The sequence below is a fragment of the Schistocerca nitens genome, chromosome 3 (assembly GCF_023898315.1).
Source record: "Schistocerca nitens isolate TAMUIC-IGC-003100 chromosome 3, iqSchNite1.1, whole genome shotgun sequence".
In the NCBI taxonomy this organism is placed as follows: Eukaryota; Metazoa; Arthropoda; class Insecta; order Orthoptera; family Acrididae; genus Schistocerca; species Schistocerca nitens.
Window position 1 is genome coordinate 762,231,259 of NC_064616.1, and position 14,019 is coordinate 762,245,277.

The following is a 14,019-nucleotide window of genomic DNA, read 5'->3' on the forward strand; positions in this document are numbered from 1 at the left end:
TGAGTCAATATCTTGCAAGCATGACTTACTAAACTAATGGTTCAGTAGTACTCACTCCTGTCAGCACTTGCTTTCTTTGTAATTGGAATTATTACATTATTCTTGAAGTCTGAAGGTGTTTCATCTGTCCCATACATCTTGCACACCAGGTGGGATGGTTTTGTCATGACTGGCTCTTCCAAGAATCTCAATAACTCTGAGGTAATGTTGCGAATTCCATGTGGCTTGTTTCAACTTAAGTCTTTCACTGCTCTGCCAAATTTTTTCTCGCAGTATCATATATTCCATCTTATTTTCATCTAAGTCTTCTTCTACATCTACATTACATCTGAACTCTATAAACCACTGTGAAGTGCATGTAACGGGGCACTTCCCATTGTAAAGCTTTGCAGTTGCAATCTAGGCATTCTTGCTTTGTCATATTACATTTTGTCACTCAGTATGTAGATGTATGTATTCCATTTGTTTCTTCAGTTGCTGTGTTCTTATATTTTCTTTTAAATTCAATATTTCATCTGTTATCAAAAGATTTCTGCTGGACCTGGTTTTTCATCTCTCAAAGCTACCTCATTTGTCTTCTGTCGTATTCTTTTGTCCAGTTTTAGTGCAACATTGCCTTTCTGCTCAATTTGAGAATCTCAAAAACCTCTGGTTCTTCCAGTTGATCCAAATCCTATCCCCATAATTTGCTACCATTCTACAATTTCCTCTGCTTTAATCTGAAGTTCACTAACAGTAAATTATGATCAGAGTCCACATGTGCCATTGGAAATGACATGCAGTTTAAAATAGGGTTTCGAAATATGTCTTAACATTATGTGATAATTCTGAAACCTTTGCATGTCTCCTAGTCTCTACTGGGTATACAATCTTCTTTCATGATTCTTAAATGAAATGTCAACAGTGATTAAATTGTACTTTGTGCGATGTTGTACCAGGTGAATTCCCCTTTCATTCATTTTTCCAGTCCATGTTCTCCTGCCATTTTTCCTTTTTCTACTATCAAATTCCAGCTCCCATCATAATTAAATTTTCAACTGCTTTGACTATCTGAGTAATTTCTTTTATCTTGTAATGCATTCTTTCAATATCTTCATGTGTGTAGGTAGTAGGCATATAAACTCCTGCTATTGATTGTACAGATTATCACACTTAATTAAAAAGTGAGATTCATTGTCAATTTTGCTGCCTTCTGATCACATATTCCTTTTAATCTTACATAAACAGTGTTTGCATGGGATGAATCAGTTTCATTGTATCGTTTCTCTGCATTGAAGAAATAATTAACTTAGACACAGCTGGAGAAAAATTTAAACTACATCTATAACTCAATGTGGAAAAATTAAATTGATTCTAAAAGTGACTATACAAGTGAATGGTTTGAACTTTAGACCCTTATTACAGAGCTCTTATAGAATCATTTTTTTTCTAAAGCTATTTGGAGCTAAGAATGATTTGGTTTTATTGAAATTACACACAAAGGAGTTTGAGAAACTGTCTATGAGACTCCTTGATGCAGTTCTGTAATTTGTTGATACTTACATGTGGGGACACCCAAGGGATAATTACCAAATGATCACAAATTGCAAATTTTTGTTCTACAACATACCTGTCAGTGCAAGTGGAAAATATAAACATTATGAACAATGTGTGCTCCTCTTGAAATGTAGCTGAAATGCACACTTCAAATTTACTTTTTCACTTATAAGGGAAAAAAAACTAAACTCCTGTTCCAAAGGGGAAACTGATAGGCAATAAGAAATTCCTCTCCAGGTACTTAATAATATAGTCATACACTGTTAAAAAAACCTTCTGGTATATTTGATATGATGGTCATGGGTCTATAATTATTATAATTCCTTTCCTGTTAATTCGAGAGGAAAAAACTTTTGTAGCCTTGAAAAATTTTCAGATAGTGACCTGACTGTGAAGAGCAGTTTGTTGTACTTAAGACGTAACTAGACACATTACAGCAGATTTATTCTGTTAGGTAATCAAATAAACTACAAAACCACATGCTTTATGTCTGTATTACAATATTGTGTGTGTGTGTGTGTGTGTGTGTGTGTGTGTGTGTGTGTGTGTGTGTCAAGAAACAGTGATCTTGGGAGTAACTCAAGGTCAGAGCTAAGAGATGATGTTTGAGTACTGATTAAAGAAGAAGCTTCGTCAACAGTGTTTATGAAATGATTATTGACTATGTGTTCATGCTTAAGGCACAGTGTTGATTGAGTCTTCCCTTTTGTTTAAATTTCTATAAAGTATTTGATATATTCTTAGAGTTTATCATAAATCAATGTTCAGTTTATTGTGTTCATGACAGCCTTTGTTCAGGATTTTCATATGAAGTTTGAAATAGTCATGGAATGGCTCACTGTCTGTAATTTTACCACATGTGAATTTCAGTCTTTTATTTTTGCAAGGTGTCTATATTTCTAATGTTAATAAGTTACTACTAATTTGTATAGCATAAATAAGATATTAATTTAAAATGCTATATCATTAGTGCTGCAGATTATTCGTTGCTGGCACAAAACACTCCTCCAGTCAGCTTTATTTAGTGGATGTTTGAAAGGAAAAAAATTTTTTGTTTCATAATGATGTTTTTTATTTTTGATCGCTTTCAGTTCATGTCTTTCCTGCTGACAATGACATCTGATTCTTATAGTTTGAAATGCGCTTCTAAGTGGGTTATTGATTAAACCCAGATATCAATTTAGTATTGTCTTCTTTGTAGCAGCTGATCACCTGTTTGAAGATTTCTCGCTTCTTTGAGTAACATGTATTAAAAGGTGCTGCCCAAGACCATTTAAGTGAAGCATTTAAGTGAAGCTTATTAATGATTTAAAATCTATGAACAACAGCACTACTTACATAATATGAGAACTGTGCCGGCCGCGGTGGTCTAGCGGTTCAGGCGCTCAGTCCGGAACCGCGGGACTGCTACGGTCGCAGGTTCGAATCCTGCCTCGGGCATGGATGTGTGTGATGTCCTTAGGTTAGTTAGGCTTAAGTAGTTCTAAGTTCTAGGGGACTGATGACCACAGATGTTAAGTCCCATAGTGCTCAGAGCCATTTGAACCATTTTTTATGAGAACTGTTCCTTAGTGGTAAGAAGTAAAAACACTCATGTAAGTGCTCCAGTTGACTAACTTTATCTTTTTTCCCTTCTTTCTTCTTTACTTTCTTTTATTTTTTCTTTTTTAAAGGAATCCTATTTTTGGTGTCTTTTACTGAAGAATACATTGACCAAGGTGCTGTTTCTTTGTAGATTACAGATGTTCAATTTTTATACACATAAATAAATCTGTGAAACAGTATAATTCAGTAATTTAAGAAAAGTTGTCAATTTTTCGAGAGTGAGCATGCGTATTTCTGGTAGGGGAGCTCTACGCACTTGGCACAACTCACTGTTGATGCTTCATTAACATATAAAATATTAGAGGGACTGAAAGGTAATGTCAATTCTGCACATGTCAACATTCATTTGTCATTTATCAGCCCATTGTGAACTCCAAAGTTGTGTCAAAGATGACATTTAAATGACAATCAAGGCACAGTTGGACACCGTTAACCAACTTTGCTCGACAAAGAACATTTTTAGCAGATTGATAAAGACAGAAAAAGCTAACTGATCTACCACATGCAAATTATTGCTTCAGGGACACAATGCAAAAACATTCTCTCTCTCTCTCTCTCTCTCTCTCTCTCTCTCTCTCTCTCTCTCTCACACACACACACACACACACACACACACACACACACACACACTTTGGGAGCTTGTGTGTGTTTGGTGGCATAGTCACAGAATCATTCATTTGGAAGTGCTGGGAAATGGTAAACTGTGAGTGCAGACCTTTACTGTGAACAATTGCATCAAGAAAATCAATCTTTAATTGAAAACTGCTAAGTGATTGTCAACAGAAAATGTATTATTCTGCAACCCAATAATGCAAGACTGCACTGTGCAAGATGAACCCAGGAAAAAATTAATGAATTGAGGTGGGAGGTATTACCTCACCCATCATACTTGCCTGATATTGCATCATCAGATTTCCATTTATTCTGATAGCTACAGAATTATCTATGTGGTAAAAGATTTGAAAATGTGGATGATGTCCAAAATGCCATCGCCAAATATTTTACTCAAAAACCAATCAATTTTTATTGATTTTGCATTGAAAATTTGCACACTAGGTGGCAAAATGTTGTTCATAACTATGGTGGTTACATCATTGATTAAAAATAAAAACATGTAAGCAATACGTCTGTTTGAATTTAATGTAGAAAAATTACAGTACTTTCCAGTCCCCCTAATGTGTGCTATACTATGTCCATAAGTATTATCAATGATCACAAGCTTCATAAAGAAATATGAATATTTAGCAATTTGATATCATTTCCAGGTGTGTGGAGAACAGCAGCAGCAGTGATGTGGTTTTGATGTTTATTCGTTAAGATGCCGAGGATCACTGACATCACTTCACAGCTGGTTGCTAAAAGAATATTTCCAGTTCATACATTTCTACACATTCACATTTCCACACCATCAAATATTTCTTTACTCATTTCAATAAGAAATCTACTGTTCCATATCAAAAGTGGAATGTTGTTTCACATATAATGCACTTTACATGGCTAGCAGCAGTTTTTCATATCTTTCTTTTCACAATTTTCAAAAATCTGTTCTGTGCTGTTTGTTTGGCTTCTTCAGTTTGTCTTATCCATATTTATTATCAGCTATGATAATTTTGTCATTACAATTTTTTTTTAAGATTCTGCCTTAAATCCTGTTCATTATATCTAATGAAAAATCATGTCTTTCACTTTAAATTAACTTACTCAAAATCACACACAGTTTCAGTTATCATACCCATCACAGCATAAATCTTACTATAGCATTTACATTCAATTGATGCTTACTAATGAGAAAACATACACTGTAGCAGTGTCAACCCTAACTGTGACTCATCATACCCCCTAACACATGCTTGAGATTATACCAGTATAACCCTACCAGCTCTTCTCTAAACTGCAAAAAGCATGTGAACTTGGCAGATAACATCGTCAAAGTTGAGCTTGTTATCCCTTCCCCCAACATGGAAAGTTTATAAAGAAACAGAAAATGTAAACTAAGGAGTTGAATCACCATCAACTACTATGCATCTGTTTGGTATAAACCCAAAAGATTTACGGAAACTCAATTCATTTTAGAATTGTAGAAGTATACTAACTTGCTGTATAATATTACAGTGAGGGAAGCTAAATAACTTACTTCCAATACCAAACTTGTTATCTACCTTGTTGAAGACAAAATTCAGAATTTTTAATTGAGGTTTTCAGGCACCTAGGAATGAGTAACTGATACATGTAGTAAACAAAATAAGTAAACCAGATTAATTTCAAGACAGTTTCATAGTTAGCCTGGGTTCCTTACTTGTAAACAATTAAGTTCCACTAATAATAATAATGGCGTGTGACGAGGGCCTCCTGTCGGGTAGACCGCTCGCCTGGTCTTTCGATTTGACGCCACTTCGGCGACTTGCGTGTTGATGGAGATGAAATGATGATGATTAGGACAACACAACACCCAGTCCCTGAGTGGAGAAATCTCTGACCCAGCAGGGAATCGAACCTGGGCCCTTAGGATTGACAGTCTGTCGCGCTGACCACTCAGCTACCGGGGGCAGACAGTTCCACTAATAACACACAGAAATAGATTGTTCATCTCTAAACAAACCATAAGCTGACCATCACTTGAATTCAAAAATCATAACTTAATAACAGACAATGGTTTTGGCAGTGACAATGTCCAAGTATTAATAGTTCACATAATATCAGCTGTTAATAGCCTCTGCAATAATATTATTGAGAAATTTCGCACTTAAACTCTCAAAGTAATTGGGAATACTACTAAAGTTTCACAGAACATTCACTCCATGATGAAGTATGTATTCCAAAACTGATAATAACTTTGAATAATAATAGCATTCCTAATCATACTGTTCAAACACCATACCATGACCACACTTTTGTCATCCAAATGATCGGAATGGGTACTATGGAGACCACAAGATGGGCTGCAAAATTTGGGTAACAGATGCAGAGAACAAAGAATTTAGTGACCCTGTATGTAAACAGTGTGGAGAGCTTACTGATGTGTGCAACTTTAATAAGGAACAAATTGTAGAAGCCTACTGACCGTATAAAGTCTCCGGAAGACAGTGAAGGTTTTGGTGCATTCATTAGAATAAACTGAAAATATATGAATGATGATGAAGCCAGTAGCAGATGCAAGGTGAGCATCCAATCCTCATCCACGTGACTACTGAATATGTGGCCACACCGAAACTACAAAACTCATATCTTGAGGAACTCCTACCAAACACTAGGTTCTAAAAACGTAGGAGTGAGAACTGTGTGTTAAACACATAATTGATTCTACCATTACCTCACCTAGTCTCTGTCATTTCTTGAGGTGAGGTGAGTGTATCTATCCCCTCATTAGTTTATGCTTTCCTGTACCTCATTTTAGCACTGAGTGTTATGACAACAGATCTATATTCAAAAGTCAGTCCCTCTCATGTAACCTGAGTTGTGGTTGGTGTGGTATTTCTTGTTTCTAATGTAAATTGATTCTTAAATTATTATATGCCAGATTACTTGTCAAGTTGACTGTCTTGCATGCTACTGGTGTTCAGTGTAGCATTCCTGCACTGTTCTGACCATTTAACCAATGAAGTAAACCACACATGTAAGGAATTTGGTACATTAACAAGTTTCAGATATCTTAATTCTCATTCATAAGTGGAACATTCACATGTTAATGACTCCAGTTTCCCAATTATGAAAGATGATTGAGATACTCCACATAAATAAATTAACTAACTTATGAATTTTTTAAAGGACATCATATTCGCCATTGACTGTAGAAATAACTTATCAAACAAAATATGTGCCATAAAGGCTGTAGTCTGTGATTTGCTAAACTGGCCACAAATGAAGGAACTGTAATACAGAGAAAACTTTACACCAACATTCCTTCATTTATTAATCCATCATAATACAGGTTCAGAAAAAAACAGAGGATTACATTATTACATGGTTGACTCTGATCATGTTCATTGCAAGTCAACCATGTAACTATGTCATCCTCTGGTTTTTGTACGGACCAAGATTCTGATGATGCCTAAAACCAAAACAAGGAAAAATGGGTTAATAAATGAAGGAATACTGGTTTCTAGTTTTCTTTGAATTTATTATTCCTTCATCTGTGACCAATTCAGCAAATTACAGACTACAGAAATGAATTATTTCACAATCACGATTTTGGCCTTTGGGCCATTTTCAAGTGGTGCTGCAAAAGATTTTTCTTCGGCACGTCAGTTTTTAAAATCCTCCAACACTGAAGCAAAATCTTTTGCAGCGCTACTTGAAAATGGCCCAAAGGCCAAAATTGCAATTGTGGAATAAATAATTTCTACAGTCAATGGTGAATATGATGTCTTTTAAAAAATTCTAAATGACTTTGAACACTGACCATGAGAAGTTAACTTATAAATAATTTTCACAGATTTAAGTTTTTGCTATTAACAATGAAGTATTTGACTTTTCTGTGAATAATTGTGCAATTGTAACAGGTGGTGTGAAGCAGAATGAAGAAGCAGAGTGGGGTGAAATGCAGGCCATGAAAAACACCATGGAACATCTAACCCCCACTGCCATTTTACTTTCAAGCAAAATTTTCAAGATACATCTCTTCAGTACCAACGATCTTTATTTGTGTGACTTGGCACTGGAAGAATTCACAGATAGTTTGATAAATCGTGGATCTCCTGGTGCCAAAGCATACATATAAAAACTGCTACAATGCGGAGTGGGAATGCATCGCAAATCCTTCAGTAATACATTAGAACACTGTATTGTAGTGAAATGTTTGAAGCAATTATATTTGTATGTAAATAAATTTGAATAACAATTTCAGAAGTGTATTAACTCATGTAATTCATTTTTATGGTAAAATACTTATACTAATGCTGCTCACTGAAATAATTATGGAGTTCCCATTTTACATAACATAGGAGAAAGATAAGCATCCACTGTTGTATGTAGCTGCTTATCTTAATTCAAAATAAAACCTAAGTTATTCTGTTATGGAGAGCATGTTCAGCATACATATTTCAGTATGTAGGAAGGATTGAGAAGAAAATCATTGTGCTATATGAGAGTTTTTTTAAATAAATATTTTGTGTAAAAACTGATGAAATAGTAATTATATGGAAATGGTACATGACTGTGTTACATGTTTAAGTATGTGATGCCTCAGCTGATATAAGTTAGCATTAATGTGATACATTATAGAATGATTATTGTTAATAAATCACAGTGCTGTCAATATTTTGTCACTAAATTAATGTAAAATAATTAGTTTAGATTATATATATATATATATATATATATATATATATATATATATATATATATATATATATATATACACACACACACACACACACACACACACAAAATTCAAGCTTTCGCAACAAACTGTTGCCTCATCAGGAAAGAGGGAAGGAGAGGGAAAGACGAAAGGATGTGGGTTTTAAGGGAGAGGGTAAGGAGTCATTCCAATTCCGGGAGCGGAAAGACTTACCTTAGGGGGAAAAAAGGACGGGTATACACTCGCGCACACACACACACACACATCCATCCACACATATACAGACACAAGCAGACATATTGTGTCTGTATATGTGTGGATGGATATGTGTGTGTGTGGGAGTGTATACCCGTCCTTTTTTCCCCCTAAGGTAAGTCTTTCCGCTCCCGGGATTGGAATGACTCCTTACCCTCTCCCTTAAAACCCACATCCTTTCGTCTTTCCCTCTCCTTCCCTCTTTCCTGATGAGGCAACAGTTTGTTGCGAAAGCTTGAATTTTGTGTGTATGTTTGTGTTTGTTTGTGTGTCTGTCGACCTGCCAGCACTTTCATTTGGTAAGTCACAGCATCTTTGTTTTTAGATATATTTTTCCTACTTGGAATGTTTCCCTCTACTATATATATATATATATATATATATATATATATATATATATATATATATATATATATATATATATATTGGTTTGTCTATTAAATACTGCACAAGGTTTCCTGTTTTGCAATAATTAGTTGTTTCTTTGGGTGTATAAATAAAACATTAATGACCATGATTTGTCACAATCTGTCCACTGATAGTTGTAGAGTTCTGAGATTATATTTAATGAAAATAAATGAGATTGAAAATATTGTCTGTATTTTTTCAATATGGGTGTTATTTTTGAATGAAACAACTCCAGACACCCCCCCCCCCCCTGCCCATTTCCTCTCTCTCTCTCTCTCTCTCTCTCTCTCTCTCTCTCTCTTTTTCCAGAGTCCAACACTGCCTGAATATGTTATTACATGATTTAGCTATCATAAGGTGCAAACTCTTGTCCTGAAAACCATGTCATGCTGCATCTGAACACACAAAGATTCCATGTGCAGGCAGAGAAACATGTAGAAAATATGGCTTGACAGCATATGATGCAGGGACACATAGGCCTGATGCATCTCTGGTTTGTTTTGTTTTCCTGTGTTTCTCTGGTGACCACCAATGCAGAACAAGAACAGTTCTGTGTTTTCCAAGAAGAAAAAAAATTCAAGAACTAAAGTGCACCAAATAAATATCTTAATGCTGAAGCAAGGTATGCATTTACAACAGTACAGTCTCCAGCATTTTCCCCATTATTTGCCTCTCCTCTCCTCTCATGAAAACTGCCACAAATTGAATGGCAAGTGATACTGCTGCAGACACTACCTGCACCTGCATATGTACCTGCTAAGCAACACCCATAATCACCAGTGAAAAATTTTAGAGACAGCCACCAATAACTTTTTTTTTTTTAAAAAAAAAAAAAAAAGCCTCTGGTACAGAATTACTTTCAAGTGGCAATAAACGGTTCCTTGATCAACCCCCACCCTCCTTTCTCTAGTGTAATAAAAGCATATGAAAAATAAAACATGCACGGAAAGACAAACTACAAAAATATTAGAGGAGAAATCTCCTACATCAGATGGATATTGCTTCAACCTAGAGCGTGATATATTTACCTAGGAACAAGGAAGTCTTAAGGCACTGTCTTCTAACATTTTGGACTAATCACCAAAACAGAACAATGAAAATAAACCTCACTGCTGAAATGGCTCCTATTATACAATGAAGTATGACTGTATTCCAGACATGTGCAGAAGACCCGTACACTTGCCTCCAGAAACACACTTTAAAGATACCAGTGCTCTTGTACTAAGGGGCTACAATCTGCACAAAATAGCTGAGCTTGGTGGGAACAAAGCCAAAAGTGGGCGACTGTATTTTCTAATAAAACATATGTCTCCTCACCAATCATAATTACCATTGAATCACAAACAACTCTCATCATAATCTGGGTCTCACTAAAAATAATGGTTTGCTCTTTATACACTGAAAATAATGGTTTTCTCTTTATATCTGCAACTGTATCACTCAAGAGGTATAGTTCTCGGAGACATTCACAGGCTGCTGCTGCTGCTGCTGCTGCTGCTGCTGCTGCTACCTCTCATCATCATCATCCTCCTCCTCCTCCTCCTCCTCCTCCTCCTCCAGAGAACCCAACTAACATCAGTTCCTGTGGGGTGTACATTGTTACACACCAAGTATAAAAGCTTAGGAGTCACTTAGGAGAGTATCAAACAAGTGCAGTACACTTCTTCTTATGAGTATATTAACAAATTATATGCATTAGAGTAAATCTACAGATGCAGCTCAGGAAATTTGAAGGCACTTTTTTTTAAAAAAAAAAAAAAAAAGATCACTGTCTTCACTTAGATTAACTCCAGTATTCCATGTCATTGAGGTGAATAGGTTGAGCTGCTTCTCAAACAATGGGGAAGCACATAATCACCTGTTCTCTTGTGGGGCCAAATCTTCACTCTGGCATGAGAACTAGACCCAAGATTAGACCAGATTCGTCATACTGTGTTGTATCATCTGTGCTTGGGTGTTAAATGTGGATTAACAGATCCCTTTTAGAAAATATTTTCTGCTGGTCTGTATCCAATCACCTGGAGGGAGGCAATTAGTTTTCTATTGAAACATAGCAAGGACCATACCAGGTCAAACAGACCAATTTATAAAAAGGAAGAGAAGACTGAGGCTACAAACTATCAACCAATATCATTACTCTCAGTTTTCTCCAAGGTACTAGAGAAATTGATGCATAGCAGAATGGTTGAGCATCTTAGTAAATATAACATCCTCAGCACTAGCCAGTTTGGCTTTCGTAAAGGGGTATCAACCGTGGATGCAATACATGCCTTTGTTGACAATGTTATGGAAGCCATAAATAATAATATAATGATGGTTTGAATATTTTGTGACTTGTCAAAAGCTTTTGACAGTGTAAGTCACCATATTCTCTTGAGTAAAGCCAAGACCCTAGGAATGGGTGGAACCGTAGGCATGTGGCTTGAATCCTATCTGTGTGGTAGAAAGCAGAAAGTAATCGTGGAAGGACTGCATGGTGGCCAGGTATCTTCAGAATGGGGCTCCGTTACTGCAGAAGTACCTCAAGGCTCAGTATTGGGCCCACTGCTCTTTCTAATATTTATAAATGACTTAGCACTATTTACAGAATATGGGAAAATACTCATGTTTGCTGATGACACCACTTTATCAGTTAATAATCTCTCAGGGAATGTGTCAAATGAGGCCGCAAATAAAGCTTTTGCAGATTTGACAAACTGGTTTGAAACCAATGGCCTTACAGTCAACCTAAAAAAGACAAATTACATTCATTTCTCTTCTAACAGAAGTGTTACTAATGAAATGAACCTAAAAATGGGTGAGCATGAGATTTTGAAGGTGGAGTCCTCCAAATTCTTGGGTCTGCATATAGATAGCAAAATGAAGTGGCACCACCATATTCAAGATTTGTGCAAAAGGCTAAGTTAAGCAACGTTTGCCTTAAGAATAGTTTCAGACACTAGGGGAATGAGCACAATAAAAACTGCATATTTTGGCTATTTTTCACCAACTTATGGCCCATGGTATAATATTCTGGGGAAATCAACCATTAGCAAAAAAAGTGTTCCATGCACAGAAGCGAGCAATAAGAATTATGTGTGGAGTACATCCTAGGCACTCGTGCAGGGATCTGTTTAGAGATCTACAAATCCTTACAACACCTGCCCAATATATTTTTTCCCTGATGTGCTTTGTTTCAAAAAATAGCAACTTATTCAAAATCAATAGCTCATACCACAGTTGTAACACCCGAAGGAAACTGGATATCCATTATGAGCTAAAAACGAAAAGCATGGTCCAGAAGGGGGTTTTATACAGTGGCACCAAGATTTTTAATGCCCTCCTACTGCACATTAAAGAGCTGGCTGGAAGCATGCTGAAGTTTAAAGAAAATCTGAAGCAGTTCCTTTTAGATGAATCTTGTTTTTCTTAGCAAAAATGCATAGAATCTGTTGTTTGTGCTTAAACCTTACTGTGTGACCTCTACAATTGATTAATCATACTCTGTAAGTACAGTGTAACTTAATACAATACCCAAATTTATGTATGTCTGTATATGACGCCTGTATAACTTAAGAACAGTACCCAAATTTATGTATGACTGTATATTCTTTCAGATGCCCTGTATCTTAACTAATATGTAAGGGTATATGCCAAACTTCACAGTTTCTTTAATCTAATGGTAAGATCAATGTATCTGTGCACAAAACAATAACCTGTAAAAAAAACCTTGACTTGTTCTATATCCAGGGATATGTTCCCATATGGATCTATGGAACACGAAATAAATAAAATAAAATAAATAAATAATGATATAATTAGATTGTCTCCCTGACTAGCTGTGTAGGAAAGATTTTTGAGCAGATCGTCTACTGCACTGTGTGTGTTCTTCAATTGTAAATCTCTTTGGAAAGTGTTGTCTAAGCTACCATGATGCGTCAATACTATCCTTGGTGGTAGAACTGTAGAGATTTAAGTGTAATCTGCAAAAGCTATCAAAAGCATTTAACCCACAGTAAGGATTCTTGTGGATGAGTTTGTGTTTTTATGCTCTTTACCCAACATTCCAACCTTAGTGAAGCAAAAGGTTGGAAGTATTGGCTGAAAAGACTGATTCACATTTTTACATGTGTAAATTTGGATGGTTCATATCTCATTTTTAACAAATGAGTGTGCAAAATGGTGACTTTTTTATATTTTAGTGTCTCTGATTTCTGGGCGTACTCTTTGATGAGAAATTCACGTAGTCAGGATACCTTGAAGTCTTAAGAGCAAAGAGTGTGAAACAGCTGAAAATTTTAAAATGCTTCAGCAGTGAGCATAGAGCACTGACAGGTCTTGTCTTCTACAGCTCTGTAAATCATTTGTTAGGTTTCATTTTGGCTGTGGCAGTGATGTTTATGAATCAGACTGAGCCTCTCATCCTGAAATTCTCAGCTAACCATGCACAAAAATACAGCATCATGCTGTCAGCAGGTACCTAATGGGTTATTTTAGTTCTGAGTCTGTGATTGTATAAAGGTGAACCACTACTCTGAACTAACTGGTGTCTTTTCATGGTTAGATATGTTCTGAAATTAATAACATTGTCACATCACTGGCAGTTAATGTGGAGTATATATTCAAAAATAAATCACATTTGAATCAACCTTTTGAAATCCATGCTAAAAAATGTCTTGTGGATCTGGCAGTATCAAACCTCAAGAAAATGAGCCATGGATGGGATAAATTGCTTCACTGACTTCTTTAGATTATTTTTTGAAAGTTTTCCATCACTTTTGAGATCTTTCATGATTTTTATCGTTTTGTGTTATTGATGGATCTAACATGCAAAATATCCTTGGCTCTTCCACTGTTTTTCCTGATAATGTGTTCACATTTTGCTTTCCTAAACTAACAAATTACAACACACAAATATACACTGTCCTCAAACAACT

The 14,019-nt window shown here is 35.8% G+C and overlaps 1 long non-coding RNA gene across 1 annotated transcript in view; it reads left to right on the plus strand.

Annotated features, from left to right (window-relative positions):
* Positions 1-8,429, plus strand: part of LOC126249754 (uncharacterized) — a 281,246-nt gene extending 272,817 nt beyond the window's left edge. Inside the window, exon 5 of the long non-coding RNA XR_007545653.1 lies at positions 7,641-8,429. This is a non-coding gene — a long non-coding RNA (uncharacterized LOC126249754). The remainder of the gene's footprint in view (positions 1-7,640) is intronic.
* Positions 8,430-14,019: the final 5,590 nt, after the last annotated feature.